The sequence below is a fragment of the Parasteatoda tepidariorum genome, chromosome 3, assembly GCF_043381705.1.
Source record: "Parasteatoda tepidariorum isolate YZ-2023 chromosome 3, CAS_Ptep_4.0, whole genome shotgun sequence".
Classification (NCBI taxonomy): Eukaryota; Metazoa; Arthropoda; class Arachnida; order Araneae; family Theridiidae; genus Parasteatoda; species Parasteatoda tepidariorum.
Genome location: NC_092206.1, coordinates 90,514,715 through 90,529,523, shown reverse-complemented (window position 1 = coordinate 90,529,523; position 14,809 = coordinate 90,514,715). Strand labels below are relative to the sequence as shown.

Here is a 14,809-nt window from a genome sequence, read left to right as displayed (position 1 = left end):
TTTAGAAAAATAAAAGTGAAATTTCAAAGGTACATTTATGACATGTCCATGATGGCAAGCGCCCCTAGCAGCGTAAGATGACATTTTCGGTCATGGTTTCCTAGGAAACTCCCAATCCTTATAATGTGCCCTACTTCTCCTAGAAGTTTGTCGCTACATTTACGGGACACCCTGTATATATCCAGGGGGGTTCAACAATTTTAATAAATTAGTAATGAATTAAATAGCAAAACTTGTAGAATAAGGATAATTACGCCCACTTTTTCTAAATGTCAACACAAGATAACTAGCTCATAATAACAATGAGATAAGAGTCCCTAACTATGGACGTTATCTACTTCTTCATCTGATATAATCATTTTAAAGGGTGCAAAGGATATGAGATAACTGCGAGAGAGCAGAGATGTCAACTTGCTCCACATGATTAAAAAATATTTTTTTGTGGTAACGAAATTTAAGTTAATTTTTTAATTTAGTATTTTTAGTTTTAATGAATTTTTCCACCACTGCTTATCAAAAATTCAAAGTATCAGATGAAATGCAATTTTGTAACAATTATCTCGTGGTAACCAGGGCTAAAGAGAATAGAAGGGCTAGTTCACTCCGCTCTTACAGCTGAAACTACGATTTCCCTTCTCATGACGTCACTGTGTCCACAGATCTCAGAGATCGCAAGCAAAGATATGATAACTTTGTATCTTTCTCTTTGTAAAANGATCCGTCTACCACTGAGGATATTTCACGTCAGCACTGTGGTCGGTACAAACCGGATGGGTCGGTACAATTCGTATCGACTGGGATTCGAACCCGGTTCGCCTCATTGGAAGGCGAACGCTCTATCCCCTGAGCCATCGTGGCTATCCCGTAAATGTTGAGACAAACTTCTAGGGGAAGTAGATTAAGAATACCAAGGATTAAGGATTAAATCATAAGGATTAAGAATTACCAAGGAAACCATGACCGGAAATGTTATCGTATGCCGCTAAGGGCTCTTAAATATTATGAACTGCTACATCGTGGACCTTAGAGCATCAGGTATATTTATTTATATAAATTATCTTAATTTTTTGTTTTATATTAATTACTGTCAGAAACTGCTTTCAAATAGGTAGAGTATTAGCTGTTTTATCGTCATTGAATGATTTGGCGACTCACTGGACAAGCTCACTTATTATTAAATGACGATATAGCAGCATTTCTGTGCCTATTTTAATGGAACTCTCGACAAAAACTAATATAGTAATATTTTTGAAGAGTAGTCCTCAGTGGTATCATGGGTTAGAGTCCCCTTGCCGTTAGGCTAATCGTGGGTGGTTTTCCTTTCCCTGTTATGCAAATGCGGGTTAGATCCATCAAAATTGTCCTCCAGCAATAAAATTTCTCCAAATACTTGATCCAGGAGTTCCCTTGTCTTCTGGATGGGGTTCAAATTTACAAGGCTACTTAGTTGTACATTAGTAGTCGTAAACCCAAACTCTGGATCGGCTGTTCAACGACGGTTATAAAACAATAGTAACTTGAAAATAAAATATTTTAGAAAAATAAAAGTGCAATTTCAAAGGCATATTTATGACATGTCCATAATGGCAATCGCTCCTAGAAGCGTAAGATGACATTTTCGGTCATGGTTTCCTAGGAAACTCCCAATACTTATAATGTGCTCTACTTCTCCTAGAAGTTAGTAGCTACATTTACGGGACACCCTGTATATATATACAGGGGGGGGGGGNCAGGGGGGGGGAGGGTCAACTGCTCCGCTTTCTGCTAAAATTTTATTAAATTGGCTGTGAATTAAATAGCAAAACTTGTAGAATAAGGGTAATTACTCCCACTTTTTCTAAATGTCAACACTGGCTGTTAATAACAATGAGATAAGAGTCCCTAACTATGGACGTTATCTATTTCTTCATCTGATATAATAATTTTAAAGGGTGGAAAGGATATGAGGTAACTGCGAGAGAGCAGAGATGTCAACTTGCTCCGCTTTATTAAAAAATATTTTCTTGTGGTAACGAAATTTAAGTTATTTTTTAATTCAGTATTTTCAATTTTAATACATTTTTTCACCATTGCTTATCAAAAATTCAAAGTATCAGATGAAATGCAATTTTATAGCAATTATCTCAAACTCCATTTTGCTCCCCAAACTTTATTTTTGTCATGTATGTTTCTTTGTCTAATTTCAGGATTAATGGGAAAAGAAAGAAACCAACATAAAATTCATTTCATTGCAGCTTGTTTTTGAGAAGATTAAAATATCCATGACTACTCAAAATTTTTAAAAGTTATACCATGAAAGTATTATTGCTTATTACCCAAAAAAATCGATAGTCATAAATATTTTATAATTTAAAATGGTAAAAACTAATTTTACTCCTTGCGAAAGCAAGCTATAAATGTAATGGTTTTACTGCCAGTTTTTCATAATTCCTGTCTTACTTACAGCCAACGTATACCGTCGTTGATAAAATAATGTTTCTTACTGGAAGCAATATTTGTGTTAGAATGTAAAGTTTTAATGCTCAAAGTTTAACAAAACAAAAAGAAAAGGTTTTATCTCCGTAACAAATGAATAGTTGAAACATGTAACTGTTAGTAGTACTATAATTGATGATTCCGACTAACTCTTAAAGAATTCATTTAGCACACATAAAATAGAGCACATATAACAGTCATAAGAAATACACATATTAAATGTAACAAAAGATTATACTATAGCTGATAGGAAACATTGATTCTCCTTAGAGATACAGCTTAACACAGTTCAGCTACTGAAGATAGACTAATTTTGATGTCCCTAGATCGCGCTTACGCTTATCTCTTTTACTATCTTCATCTTGCTTTATATTTATGTACTTCAGTAAAAGTTACTGATCCACTCAGTTACATCTTCATTCAGATGAATTAATTAGAGCTCCTAGCAGGGCTGATACTAAGATCTATAATTTAAATAGGAATGTACTCCGTTGCAAAATCCACAATGAATGGCAATAGCAGGAGGTTCTGCGGTTCCTCACAGTTATTCTTATAATATGTATTTCATGTTTTTACAAAGTTAACATAAAACATTCCTGATCACCACAATAATTCTATAACGCAAGCGCATATTAAGAGTTTTATGTCATAAATGGTGGGAAAATTTATAGCATTTAAGTGGTAGTTGAAGCAAGTTCAGAACTGCCAACTGCTACGCTTTGTGCAAAACTGCATACAGCGGAAGCTAAAGCTTTCGGAATAAGAGAGCTAGAACAAAGCACCGTTTCGTATGAACTTTTTCTATCATTCACATGTAGCAGTGTGGGAAATAACTTTAAATCAAATTTACAAAACAAAGAATCATATATCAGAACATAAACTTAGCTACCCCTAAGTTTCGTACAGCAAATTGTCAGTCCTAGCCAGGAGAAATTCGACTGCTTTGATGAAAAGTTAACTACCACTATAACAACTTTGGAGACTACTAGAGGCACTGCAATAAGGTTTAAAGCGGCCCAGGTGCCCATTTGAAAAATCAGGTAAAAAAATGCATTACAATTATGAGTAGTAAAAGGTTTCTAATATTTGCTTTCAATTTACTTTCAGAAAATAAACGCAACTGTAAGAGATTTCTCTTACAAATATACGCGAGAACTGTTCATAAGTCTAGGTAGTCACGAATATTTTACAGCTCCCTAAAAAAAACCTGCAGAAATGAAATGTTTTAACCACTACGTTTTTCTCCTCAACGTTTTAATTTTCGTTTTGATAAAAATTACAAATAATAAGGTTTAGTAAGAGATTACTTCATAACTTGTAAAAGTCAAAAGAAAATAATAATGGTCTACTAAAAAATTACACTATCACTGGTCAATAAGAAATAATAATATCTACTAAAGTATAGTAAGAGATTACTCAATCACTGATAGAAGTCAATAAGAAATAATAATGTGAGGTAAATAATTACTCCATTACTGGTAAAAGTCAATAAGAAGTGATAATGTCAACTAAAAAATTATTCCGTTACTGGCAAAAGTCAATAAGAAATAATAACGTCTACTAAAGTATAGTAAGAGATTACTCAATCATTGATAGAAGTCAATAAGAAATAATAATGTAAGGTAAATGATTACTCCATTACAGGTGAAGTTAATAATAAATTATAACTAGTATGAGATTACTCAATCACTGGTTAAAGTCAATAAGAAATAATAATGTCTAGGAAGAGATGACTCTCTTTACTGGTAAAAGTCAAACTGTCGGACAGGTTCTGGAGTAGTAACTGTTATCGGTGGTAATATTCTAGTTTCTCTATACTCATTAATTTCCCTCACTAGATCAGGCCACTCTTTTAGCAAATAATTCCAATCTTCTCTCGATGTCACTTCTTTCCAGTAATCCAGAGCGTACCTGATAGCAAACTTTTTCAACTCTTCGTCGAAACACATATCTGCGACAACAATCAATTCTAAAGTATAGGCCGGACATATTTGTGACTTTAAATAGTCCTTGCATTTTTGTTTAAATTCTGGCAACATAAACTTATCGGCAAATTTGTAGAACTTGTAGGCATCTTCAATTTCCTCGAAGTTCAGCTCCGTATCTTTCAAGATAGTGCGTAACATTATCGAAAAAGCCTCATTTTCATCCTTATCGAATAAAAAAGCTGGGGCATTTTCTTTTGTCAGTATTCTTTTAAAGTACTCTGACTTTTCGCTAAGAATCGCTCGAAAGGGATGATTTTTATCGTTAAGAAGCATAGTTAAATCGGTGTAGCCCGTCTCGCGTAAAAGTTCCTCCCACACGTAACTACTTTTGTGTGGATAAAAGTAAATGTCACACACCACAAGTAATCTTCCATTGCATATAACATCCGAAGTTAATAAAAAGCTTTTTTTCATGCATCTATCGAAGCGAAACTTTCTAAATCCACCTCCTGGTTTTCGAAACGGGAAGTCATCCGCATAGTCAATAGGAAATGATTGGGGAAATCTCCGATTCCCTTCAGCGTCTAGTACACACAACGTAAAGTTCAAAGTGAAGTTCTGACTTGCGTGAAGATTGTCAATTTCTTCGAACATCCAAGAAATGTATCCTTCATTTTCTTTACAGTAGCCGTTGGGGTAACACGACAACTTAAAGTACATATTGAAAATCATAGAATTCATTTTACCAGAACTGTTTTTTGTGCCCATGAAATTCACACCACAAAGTATCTCTTCCTTGAATATCGACTCATGAAATGAGTAGAAACACGAGAACGTTGTCGCATCTCGACAGCGTGGAAAAAATAAAGGACTGTGGCCTGCTTTACGATTCATCTTAATTATAAATGATAGAGGCAATGGCCAGGAACGATAGAAACACTGGAACAAAAAGAAGTATCGCTATCTCAATCCCTGATATCGTTGCAGCTCTTGATACGTCATGAGAATGCTTAAAAACAATAGCTCTGTCACCCACCACCTAAAATTGAAACCACATGTATCTCTATTTTGATAAGACCAGTGTCATTATCACAATAAAAAAATGGCTTAAAATATTTATCTTGTTAGATTTCTAGTTACTTATCAGTTATCAAGGTGAAAATACATTACTTTCATAGAAGTAAATAGGATAATGTAAGGTGAAAAGCGTCTTTAACACTAGATTGCCTAAGGAAGTCATTTTGACTGCTTTTAATTTCAATTAGAAAAACAATGATGTATAAAATGACAAAATTTCTTAGAATTTTGTGACTTTTTGTACAACATATAATTTTTTTATAGTTAATATTTACTAATAACTTGTTATATAACTGTAAATAATATAAAAAATGTTAAAATTAATTTTAAGCTAATTTATTTACGCATTCACAATCCAGTCATTTTGACTGCTTTTGGGCAATATAGGTATATACTAATTTTCCGTCTTTCTAGTGTTAAAAAACTAAAATAACTGGTAGCAAAATTTCTAAAAGAACATCAATTTTCTTTACATTTTCAACTTAAAAATTTCTCTCTCTCCACCAATTTCTTTCTCTCACTCAATTAATAATAAAATTTCTCATTCTCATCAAAATTTATTAAGGCACCAGAGGACATTTATCCACCCATCTTGAAGTTTTAACTTAAGGATAGTATTTTCTGTTGACTGGAATGCAAATTTAAGTGAAAAGAAAATGAAAAAAAATTTTCGAGATAAAGATGCAAAAATAAGTAACCATCGGTCTAAGGTTCATTGTCTTTTTTTTTCAGGTATTTTAAAAATAAACATTCCTTTGAATCCAGAGGTACCACAACTCATGTTTTTTTTCGAAAAAATTTCAACTAAGCTTCGAAATAGGATGGTCTGAAAAAAATCAATGTTAAGATCACGATGTATGTTCTTATTTCGGATAAACCATCTTAGTGTTATTTTTCGTAGTATTTTATTCTGACATCAATAAGATGTCTCGATTTGAGCAATTCAATAAATTTTTTACACATATTTGGTGAACCCGAATATCTTGTTTCTTCGTGATAAATCCCAAGAATGAAATTGTTAAGTTACCAGTTTTAAAAAAAAAATTGAAAAAAAAAAATCATGGGAGCTTTGGTCAACTACCGTCATTGTTCACTATATGCCAAAAGTCTCAGTTGCCATTCAGCCTAATACAGATGAAGAAGTCCAGATCAAGTCAAGTCATTGTTCCCTGTAAATAGTTTTTTATTCGTTTTTTATCCTATTTAATATTTTTTATTATCGTATCGTATTTTATTCAAGAGTGTTCCTGGGGAGCAACCTGTGAAAGCTGAGAAAAGCCAAGGGGGAAGCAGGTCTCCAGGACCTAGGGCTAACCCCCCCCACCCAATTTTTTCATTGATGCGTTATTCGCAATTTTCACTGTATTCTTCACTCAGACGAATGAGTTAAAGCCATTCGATTGGCTGCTACTCAGATAACGAGTTCATATAAGTATAGGTACCGTCATTGTCCAATTCAATTTCTATAAAATAGCAGATAACTTTGCGGGCTAGGTTCTCTTTACTTGATGTTTAAATCTATAATGGATCAACAGTTAACGGTAGTTTTTTTTAAGAGAGTTCAAATTATTTAGCTAGAATAATAAAAAGTATTTAATTCGGAATGAATTTCGCTACCCCTCTATATTTAGACACGAAATCTTCGCACACAATCAAGAAAAGTGAATAGCTACGTCTTCAGTATAAAACAAAGTGCCGCGATTTTAAAATGTTTGACCCCTCCAAAGTTTCGTTTCAGTTTCCTAAACAATAAATCCTTTCCCAATAAAATAATTATAAATCATCCCATACTCGCTTTAAAAATTCATTTTTTTCAGAGTAAAAAGATAAAACTGGTTCTTCCAAACTAGTTCTTCAGCAATTTATTTTTGAGTGGGATAATAATAGTTTATTTTATTTCATTCACCACAAATTAATTCAAAATAAAAATTATATAGCTATAATTTGAATTTAATTCGACGTGATATAATTAAAGTGAAGCAAAACTTAATCTGTCAATTTAGTCATGCTGCCCTCATTTAAGGTACCACTTTTTATTTTCTTCCAGGGTGTCGCCACCCTGTATTTATAGGAAGTACCTCACCCAAGAAATCTTAAGTTAAATTATTTATCAAACAAAATTGTTACATTACATAATTATATCGTTTTAAAAAAGAAATTTTAAAAATGCAGAGCACACAAAATTTCTGATTAAATGAACACAATTTTCATTATGAATGTAAACGCATATAAGAGAAGTAGTAGCAAATTGTTTTAAATAAAAATGTCACAAAGTAATTTTTAAAAAAATCTAAAAGACTTGCGTCAAAATATCTATCTAAAACTTTTCATTTCATAGTCTTATCACGTAAGAGTTTGAAAAAAAATTTAAACTAACAGTGCTTACTTATTACCTGATTAAATGATCGCAATTTGCCTTAAAAGTGTACAAACATAAAGACAGCATTAATAGCAAATGCTAAAGAAAATAAATAAGCATCTATATCTTTGAACTTTATCAGTGTACATAAAGATTTTTTTTCTTCTAGACAATCATAAGCTATCTGATATTAAAAAACTTCATAACTAAATGAAAAAAGAGCGTAAGTGTTATCATTTATCCTTATCTTATGAACCTCTGGATTTTGATCACATCTCCTTAGTAATTCGTTATCACAACGGAGGCGAATTACATTCTGCAATAGGCGCTTACAGATAGTCACACAAACAACATTACAAAACCATTTACGATATTAGAAATCGTATACGATGCAACCAGTTTAAGATGATAACACCGTATACCTTTTACTTAATTACGATATACCTTTTTTAAAATTTTGATGATTTTGGAGTTTGATATGGAAATGCCTGACAAACCACTTTCTAGTACGTGTGATATTGTACCAGAAAATCAGAAAATTGTACTGGATGGCGGTAAATCAATCCCGAGCTCCTCTGAAAATCAGAAAAAAATGAAAAGGGGTGACAGTGAACCACTTTTGAGATCGTTTAAAGAGTCCCAAGGGATTTCATCAGGTGATCCGATTCCAACTACCTCCGAAGAGCCACTAGTGTTTGATCCAAAGCCTCTTCCGTTTAACCACGAAGAGTATCAAACGTACATACCAGGAATTGGGGATACATTTCCATATTTCAGAGATGTAGCCGATTTTCGATTGATCTACGTGATTCCTAAATCACTATTACTAGATGAAACAAATGACGAAGGGGTGATGATTCAACTAGACGAAGAGTTTCAAACGGGAGAGGAGGCTGAATTTTTCACGCGCTATTTCACCTTAAAATGTTACCCGAATGGTGATTGCAAAGAAAATGAAGGTTACATCTCACTGTTATTTGAAGAAAACACAAGCAAAATGTTCGTTCAACTAAGCAAATTGAGCATCACGTTCGCCCTGCTAGATGTGGATAAAAATCACAGATTCCCGCAATCTTTGACAATGGACCACAACGATATACTGTATCTCAATCCAGACAACTTGACAATTGGCCTCAGTAGGTATATGAGAAGAGACGCATTGTTGTCTTCCGACGCTTTTTGTGCTGAAAAATTACTCGTACAATGTGAGGTGCAGTTCCACATGATTGACAATGTTCTGCAAGAAGTGGAACCCCCATTTGTTCGGGAAGACTCGTACGATGAAAAGTCAGTTCATCATATTTCAATTGTTGTGAATGCCGGCCATCTTCTGTGGACGATTCTTAGCGAAAAGTCGCCGTACTTTCACAAAATAGTAGTTAGAGACCGCAATACAGTTATATCTATGTTTGACGAAATGGAATACAAAGCTTTCGACGTCATCGTGAAGTGTATAGTCAGCGGCACAGATCCCAGCATGCACGGTCTGAGTATGCAGAAAGTATTCAATCTCTACGAGTATTCTGATTATGTTCTATTGGCGGAATTCAAAGAGATGAGCAGAGACATCATCAAGGAAAGGATGACAGCTAAAATCGCGTGCAATGTGATCGCCATGGCGGATATGCATGGCGATGCTGATTTGAAAAAGTTCGCGATTCAGTACGCGATGGAGCATTGGCGTAAAGTAACTGCATCAAAAAGTTGGGATATTTTGAACAAAGAAAGGCCGGATCTGGCGAAGGAAGTGAAGGAGTGCAGATTAGCTGAAAATGAACCTCAAATAAAGAGAAGGAAAAAAGTGTTAGAGACTGAAACGGAATATGTTGAACAATTTCAGTACTATCAGTGATGAATTATTTTTCACGCGTGTAAATAATTAGTTCAATTTTTCCGTGAAAGAATATCGTGCAACTTAAGTGATTTACGGAAACAACATCTTAACAGAAATTTTTTAAGATTTCTAGATTTAAGAACATTTTAGAGTCTACTGTAAGTATAGAATAAAGTTTTTTTTTACTAATGTGTATAATTGAAACAATTTTCAGATAATTGCTTGTATAATAAATATGTTTAAAAAAATTTTTTTTTTTCGTTTATGCGAGGCATTCCAAAATTATCATTCTAACTTTTATTTTTGAACTCCTTGTCATAAGCGAGATAAAAAAAATCTACACATATTAAAGGTCGTCATTTAAGATTATTAACGAGAAAGAGGACACGAAAGACATCAAAACCAGTTTATTTGCCGTAAAAGTGTTTCTAATGATCACCTTTCATCTAATCTCTGTTTCATCCAGTCACCAAACGTGTTTTGGTATTTTCACACCCATATCTCTCAGCAGTTATTTCGATAACATTTTTCCATTTCCTCGCTTCAATAAAAATTTGTGATAGTGTGTAATTTTTAATAAGCATTCTAAAAATATATATCGAGGACAGTCATTAAGGTACCATTAGTACTTGATTTGTTTAAAGAAAAAATAGAACTTACGGGGCCTTAGCATATAAGGACGCCTTGATGTTTGTTGTTGTTAACCGAAAAAAATCATTACCTGATAGATAATTTAGGCAAGAAAATATTTCTTAAAAAATTAATTTTTCTGAAAGTCATGCTTTCTATTTTACTTTTCCATGTTAAGCTACAAAGAATTATATGAATTTCATAATTCATCATAAGTTAACACGGGAGTTATTTTGTTAATTAAATTAATAATAACTTTTTCATTTTATTCATAAATATGCATTTTACAGAATTTCGATATCAAATTTTTATAATTGCTTTGCAATCATTTCTGTTCGTTATGAATTAAAAATTTTATTGAAATTCAGAATTTGTTTCGTTTTATATAGTTCATCTACTATTACCACTGTCTCATTAACGTTCGCCTCTTTATTATTTATAACTTTGAATTCAACTTACAGAAGACGTTTATTGACAAGAAACAAACTCATCTTCGTGGAAAGAATTTAGAGTGAAATTAACAAACCTTAATAACTAATTGTACCTGCAACCAATAATAACCTTATTATACCTTAATAACCATTTATAATTATCAATTGTAACCAATAATAAGCTTATTATACCTTAGTAACTAATTATACAGAACCAATCTTTAAACTGTACACTCTCAGAAAAATAAATTCAACGTTGAACCATAATATCGGAAACTTCAACTGTCTTATGATAAACATTTGCTGCAACCTTAATAAAGAAATCAAATGAACCATACTTCTGTTCAAGTTTAACCATACTATTGTGCATACAAGTATAAGGTGTGTGTTAATTTGCTTCCACTTCGCTTTATTTAAAATTGCTGAACGATATTATGGTTTAGCCCGCTCAAGATGACCTTTTTTTTTTTTCAATTTCACTCTTTTCTCTTTTGTAAACAAATAAATTCATTTTTAAAGTTTTTATATTTCTTTAAAAAATTAATAAATGACAGAGTAGTGAAATAAATACTGAAAAATATTAATCTTTTGCAGTTACTAACCAACCTTTAAGTTGCAGAGACTACACCATGTCAGAGGCAAAATCAAAAATTATAACTTCATGCGGATTTTTTGAGGATTATAAATTGAATTATTTTTATGAATTCACTTTTGGTATTTTGATATTTCAAGCATAGATAAAGTTTGCAAAATATTTTTATTTTATTTGTTAGTTTAATATGTGTCCAGTGAGATCACCTCAAATGTTTTGAAATTTGTCTTGTTAATTTTTTTTACATCACACACATCTGTCAAAAATTGTTGTTTGTTTTTCAGTGACGCCATCTATGACCAAGAATAGGACTGCACTCACACACACGTCACAGCCCGTTTATAGGGAGACCCATTCATACATCCATAGCTCGTAATTTTGACATGAACCAGAGAACGATCAGTCTCCAATTCAGCACCCCCAGAGATATTTTATTTTATAACCATCGTGGAACAGCCGACCCAATTTTTTGTGTTTACGACTACTAATGTTCAACTCAGTAACCTTGTAAGTTTGAACACAATCCAGAAGACAAGGGAACTCTTGAATCAAGTATTGGGCGAAATTTGTCTTCGTGGAGAACTTTTTGAAGGAAATAACCCGCATTTGCGTTACATGGAAACGAAAACCTCCAACTGTTAGCCTGACGGCAAGGGCACTCTAATCCACGGTCCGTCAACCGCTGATGATATTTTACGTCAGCACTGTGGTTGGTGCAAGCCGGATGCGGAATTCATATCGACCAGTCATCGTTGGGATTCGAACCCGGTTCACCTCATTGGAAGGCGAACGCTCTATCACCTGAGCCATCACGGTTCTCCCAGAGGTATTGATTTGTTATTGGAACAAGAAGGACTTTGTGATTCGGCATATTTAACCTGCATTAGTCACCATTTACTACATGGGGAGTCTTAGGCAAGCTTTGTACGAACTCACTACCTCTTGGACTTGGGCCCAACGCCATATCAACCAGGCTATCTTGGCTTTACATTAAAAAAATAAAAACTACAATGAAAGTTATAATAAGGAAAGTAGCGTTGCTAAATTCGAGAAAAAAGGAAATTACTTCAAATTAGAAAGGTAATTTAGGGGATCAATTTAAGTTGTGTTGCACCGATTATGAAAGTGTTCAGGTATTTTGCTGAGAGAATATAAAATCTGCATTATTAGTTTCTTATTCTTAATCATATTTTAGCTACCTCTTTCTTTGCATGAATTTTAAAGAAGAAAACTTTAAAGCGTCATTTTCAACAATAGGATAATAAAATCTTATCAATTCTTATCACTTAATGGTTTCAAGAGTGATCAAGACTAAAGTCCTTATGCTATCTACGAATTTGGTGCTATGCTTTACCCTTTAATAAACGTTTCACTTTTCAGTAACAACAAAAACAAGATGACATGAGCTTATACAGGAGATAATTTCAATTTTTGTTTCTTATTTGATGAGATTTACTCTTTTAACCTGTTTGAAATGGATGCATTTAGCCAATGCAGTTCATTCAAAGATTCGGAACAGTTTGTCTCAGATGTTGAGGAATCCTTTCCATACAATAAATATCTAACAGAGTTACAAATAATCTACAATATCCCTAAGTCAATATTCTTAAAACAAACGAATTGTAGTGTAGGAGTTCAACTAGACGTGACAGAGGAGAAGGAAGATTATGACGAATTCGTGCGTTACTTTTACTTAAAATGCTACCCAAACGGCGATTGCAAAGAAAACGAAGGATTTGTGTCCTTAATATTTGAGGAAAATCCTGACGAAATGTTTGAGGAGCTGGATACTTTGAATGTTACTTTCGCTTTAGTGGACGCTGGTCAAAACAGGAGGTTTCCGCAATCTTTTACACTGGATCACAAAGAGAGACTCATACCGGTCAATGAAACGATGCCCATCTTGAGGTTCGGTCTGAGCAGATACATGAAGAGAGAGACATTGCTGTCATCAGACATTTTCTGCTCAGAAAAACTGTTTGTGCAGTGTGACATTCAGTGCTATACGCTTGAAAATGTTCTAGAAGAAGTTGACTTGCCACCCTTCATCCTAGAGGATACAGTAAGTGAAGAAGGGTGCCACACTTCGATGATTATACAAACAGCCCACCCCGTGTGGAACTTTATAAGTGAAAGATCACCATTTTTCAATAAATTGTTAATTAAAGATGGCGTGTCGAAGATCTCATTGTTCGATGAAGATGAATGTCGATCCTTCGATGTTCTGGTACGATGCATGATGAGTGGTACGGATCCAAGCAGGCAAGATTTGAACTACGAAGAAGTTTGCAATCTGTACGAATTCGCTGATTATGTTCTGATGCCAGATTTCAAGCAAAAATGCGGAAATATTCTAAAACAGCGGATGACTTCTAAAATGGCATGCAATGTCATCGTTATGGCGGACATGAACTGTGACACCGATTTGAAAAACTTTGCAATTCAGTTTGCGATAGAAAACTATAAGAAGGTGGTTGCATCTAAAAGCTATCGCGTTTTCTGCGAGAAAAGACCGGATTTAGCGAAGGAAATAGAGGACTGCAAGGAAACTGTAGTTGGACCTCCGAAAAAAAGGAAAAAAATATTAGAAGCTGACGATGAATATGCAGAAAGTTTCCCCTTTTATCAGTGAAAACATTCCCTGGATTACTCTAAAAATATAGTGTTACAAATAAGAAAATTTGTTTAACATAACGAATTTTATCAGTGATAGAAGTTTTTAGCTAAAATGTTCATGAGTTAATTAATTTACACTGACTTAATTTTACAGTTATAAATAAATAAACTCATGCTGCATAAATACAGTATAATTACATTTATCAGTAAAAATATTTTTTTCCAAATATTTCACGTTAATTTTATTTTATTGTTTCCAGTTTTCATATTAAACGGTAAGAATTTCTTATAATTTCTACTATCTTTGGTAAATGTTTTTGACTATTTTTTAAATTCATTTTTAGAAATTTCTCATATTCATTTGTAACTATTACCCGCTATACCTGGTTTTCCTTAGGATAAGATTATGATAGTCATTAGTTACAGTTTGTCAATATTTCAAACATTTAATAATACCATTTTATAAAATTCCCTTAGGAAAATATTTCTCATATTTATTGGTTTTAATTTTTCGTATTCATTGATAACATTTTGCATAAATATTCGCAACATTTGCACTTTTGTATTGGTAACATTTGGTAAAATAATTTTCAAAGACGATATTTCTCAAATTCATTGGAAAGAATATTTTTTAATTCATTGGTAAGATACTTCTCGTATCATTCAGTATAACCTAGCTGTCAAATTGTTGAAAAATATTTTGGAAAGTGATGGAATAATGCTCACGGAAGCGTAGTTACTTAAAATGCTAAGAACTCCATAACAAAATGAACTCTTTTATCAATACTCTAAAATATAATCAGTTAACAATAGTTTGTCTATAGAAAAAACTCCCTTTGACACAAAGTCTGAAGTCGTCTGTTGTTA

The 14,809-nt window shown here is 33.1% G+C and overlaps 1 protein-coding gene across 2 annotated transcripts in view; it reads right to left on the bottom strand.

Annotated features, from left to right (window-relative positions):
- The window catches only part of LOC107452714 (uncharacterized), a 63,453-nt gene that overhangs the window by 21,909 nt on the left and 26,735 nt on the right, over positions 1-14,809 (bottom strand). Inside the window, exon 1 of one of the 2 annotated variants that reach the window (XR_011636461.1) lies at positions 4,219-5,364. The exons of the other annotated variant lie outside the window; for it this stretch is intronic. The gene's annotated coding sequence lies outside the window, so the exon portion shown is untranslated. Of the gene's footprint in view, positions 1-4,218; positions 5,365-14,809 lie in introns of those variants that run through there. 2 annotated transcript variants of the gene reach the window in all.